This window comes from Pinus tabuliformis, chromosome 8 (genome assembly GCF_031772625.1).
Source record: "Pinus tabuliformis cultivar Carrire ecotype Pingquan chromosome 8, CPIR1, whole genome shotgun sequence".
NCBI lineage: Eukaryota > Viridiplantae > Streptophyta > Pinopsida > Pinales > Pinaceae > Pinus > Pinus tabuliformis.
Window position 1 is genome coordinate 200,020,371 of NC_142294.1, and position 4,070 is coordinate 200,024,440.

Here is a 4,070-nt window from a genome sequence, read left to right on the forward strand (position 1 = left end):
CAAAATTCCAGCCTCTGGATCTCTGGGATGAGGGATCCATATATAGATGTTTGTAATGGAGATGAGTCAGCTTATGATTTGATTAGTATCTTCCCTCTGATAGTTCTTGCTTCCACTTGGAGATTGATGATCTCTTACTCATCCTTGGTCGAATTCAGAGAGGCAAGTGTCACAGGAGAAGTTTCTGGAAGCTTCCGTTGCCTCTCCACCTCGCGGAATGACATTGCCATTTGCCATTTCTCGCCCATCGCACCCCATAGAAGGGATTTTTGAAATGCAACGCACCCACACAGTGTATTTAGGTGAGATGCAACGCACCTGGCCAGTGGAGCAACTGAAATGATCCTGTTTTGACCAATTCTGAGCAGTTTTTCATGGAGAACTTCTGGGAGAAGCTATAATCTGTTGACCTTGTTCCTTTAGGGGTTAGAACAACACTTTTAGGGACTTAGGAGCCCTTGGTTTATGGAAATTTCATGCTTGGGGTTGTAGTGCCCAGAAATGTCTATAACAGTTGCCCCCTAAAGCATGAGGTCGTTAATCTTTTGATGTCGGGTGAAATTCTTTATTATGAGGATCTGAAGTTCTTTCAAGCTGGGAGGAGACCTGTAATAAGATACAATACAATACATTATCTTCATAATATTTTCATGATCTAGCTGAGGCGGGCATTCCCATGCTCAGCTTTATAAATTCATTTTCATGTGCATAGGACAGACAATCATCTGAGTGAAGACTGATGATTCTGGTAGAGCCATCATCCCTTTTATTGGATGATTATCTGTGCAGCAATGATGTACATTTGATGTCTTTATTTCCCTGAATATATATCGTAGCCCGGATGGATGAAACTAGATCTGGGGTCTTCAATCTCGTTCGATCTTCACTCGAAGTACAAGTCGATCCATGTGAAAGATGTTCTGGAGTCGAACATGGAAAGACATCGCCTGATTACCAGCCAATGATGTAAGCTGTTAACAGGCGCGAGAGGAATCACCAATAATGATAATGACCCTCAAGGTACTGCAGTACAATTCACGTGGTGTGAATAAAGGACTTGGCGTCGAACACCACGCAAAATCTTTCGGTCGAAGGCCATTGATGTAAACCTGTCGCCGGAAGTGAGAAACTTGCCATTGAGGTATGCAAGCTTCAAAGTACTGAATGGGGTGTTCCTAGATCGACTTCTTGGATAATGAGCTGATGTCGACAATAAGCGATCTGTCACAGGAGGGCCTTAATGAATCCCACATCAATGACACGGAACAGAGCAAACGATTTTAATGGAGGTGAAAATGATCTGGTGATATAAGTTTCAGGGTGGCAGTCATGAAAGAATGGAGTGTAAATGTATGGTAGTGGGTGAGACACAGGTGAATTCTCTGAATGACTTCTCTTGAACATATCGGTGACACTGATGTGATGGATTGGTAGCATTAACTCCAAATGTGGATGGTGTGATGGGACCATGGTGATGTGACCGGTGAATGAAACAACCCAACCCGACTTGGATGCGGAGTGAAAGTGTCATGTTCAAGAGCGACTTGCTACCAACAAAGTTTCTTCAAGTTTTCTTCCCAATTTTCCCCAGTCATTGCTGACCAGTACCTCTTTATTTTTGTCAAGCTTGAGGAGGATAACATATGCTTGTTCTATAATTTTCCCTTTGGGCAAACCCATCGCTATGTTTTAACGAGCCTAGCGATAGTGAAACTCATTCTCGTCTATAGACAAGTTTGTCGCTATTAAAATTTTAACGAGTTTAACGACAAAGATAACTCGGTCCTTTTCAATTTTAGAGAGTCTGAAAAGGAACGTAAAGGAAACTCCAAAATTCCTTTTTCGTCATCTAATCCCTTAATTTCGAAAAAGTATAAAACAATACAGAAGGGATGAATTTTCGATACTTTTAACGAGCCAAAAAAACAAGCGCTCGACCTTTTTGTGTAATAATCTCTCAGGTCCAAAAAGATTAAAATTTAGAGGAGAGATAGCACTTCCGGTCCCTTTAACGAGCTGGAGAGGCCCATGGCTTGGAAATCTTTTCATATTTTACGAGTCAGTTGAAAAGAGCTTAAAGGAGACTCGTCTTTTGAGGAACGAGTGATAAAATGGGTAGCAGCTGATTCCAGGTAAGGTTTGGAATTTCCAATCACGACAGTGTTACAAGGATGGTTAGTGAGATCACTCTTCGCATCTGTTCCTCAAAATGGGTAAACAATCAAATGGAGGTGAATGATCGGCCAATGCAAAAGTGGAGGTGATGGTGCAAACATGACCAAGGCTTTAATGGCTGAAGTACTACATTCACGATGGTTATTTACCGGGGAATAGTTCATTTTTTAATGAGCTTAAACGCATGGGGAAACATTTGCTCATGTCTTATGTTTATTTTTTAACGAGCTTGAACTATGCGCTAAAACTGCTTGATTAATCCAGTCGTGTGATAATAATGTCTCATATAAAACAACAATTTTTAGAGTTCTGCCCCACATCCTTTCTTTATGCAAGTTAGGAAATGACCAATCCAAAAAACAGATAAATGATCGCTCTTTGCTTGCACTCCAAAAGGTTTGCATGCCCCCAGGTATAAAACAAAGTTTCAAGGTTACCCCTTCTTTCTTCCGTTAAAACATTTGTTTTACCAGGAGAGGCCTACCTCTTACAGGTTACCAAAGATTGCTCTATTTACGGCGTAAACAAAACACTTCTTCGGCGATGTTTATCGAAATAAACAAAGGTGAGTGGCAATGTCTGCCAACCCACATAACTTTGACAAGAGAATCTTGTTCCAGAATAACCCCCTCTTCCAATCACGGACAGGAGTACAGACTAGTCATATTCTCTCGCGGAAACCTACCCTATACCCGAAGTTTTCCTGTCGAAGCAAACCAGGGTGCATGCCCCCTAGGTTTTAGTCATGTCCCCCGAATCACTCGCGCTCATCGGGCGGATGAACTGGAGATTGAGACACTTCTTGCGTGAAAAGACCATTTAGGGATGGTATATGACTATTTTCTATGCGTGAACCAGGGAATGAAAGCTGGTCTACGAGCTTGACCACTCTTCCTTCGTGCGGAAAACACATTACTCTAAAGAGTGAGGAGACGATGGCTCCCATGCAATAAATATAGTCTCGTCCAAGGAGTAGATTATAATCCAGGGGTCCTTGAACTACCATTACGTTCATGTGAATGGTTTTTCCTCTCAATGTTATGGGCACATTGGGAAGGATCCCTAACGGTCGACTGGTTCCTTTATCAAAGCCTGTTAGATTTCTCATCTCAAGCAAAAGCGATGGAGAACCAAGTGCTTTCCAAGCAGTTGAGGAAAGGATACTCACAGAAGCCCCTTCATCTATGATGGTACCGGCCATAACCATTCTATATATTTGAACAATGATTCGGAATGGTATACTAGCTGGTAAACGGGGTCTGCCTAGTTGATTCCAGTCGAAGGAGACAACTAGGTTGCTTGGAGGTGGGACCGAATAGATGGCTGGGTACGACTCTGACGAACTTCCTTCCTGCGGTAAAGGAATGGGTAAATTGCCCCCATGTTCGTTGGAGTCTGTGCTTATGAAAAGAATTTGGACGGTATCATCCTTGTTCTCTTCGGTGACTGTATCATCTGAAGATGGAACCTCTGAAGGCAAGACCGGGTCAACTGCCGCCTCGACCTTTTGACTTTCATCTGGTATGGGTTAGATGCTTTGTCTTCAATGATAGATGCTTTAGACGACCACCTGAGCAGGCCAACCGGATTTTCAACTAGTGACGGACTTGGCAAGAGTTTTTTATATCCAGGAGGAAGTCGTAACGGTGAAACCGGACGATCGTCCAAAACCCTTTTAGCCTCATCTAATAAGGGACAACGGTGGACGACATGATCGCCTTCTCACAGTTTACAAGGAAATCTATACTTTCCTTTTTGTCCTGGGGCTTCACTTTCACTAGTTGACAGTGTGTTTTCAACATGATCATCAGAGGTTGACGACACCGGGTTGTGCAAATGAGGAGACCAGTCCCTTAAGATCCGAGGGATGCAAGGACAATCTCTATGATAATGGT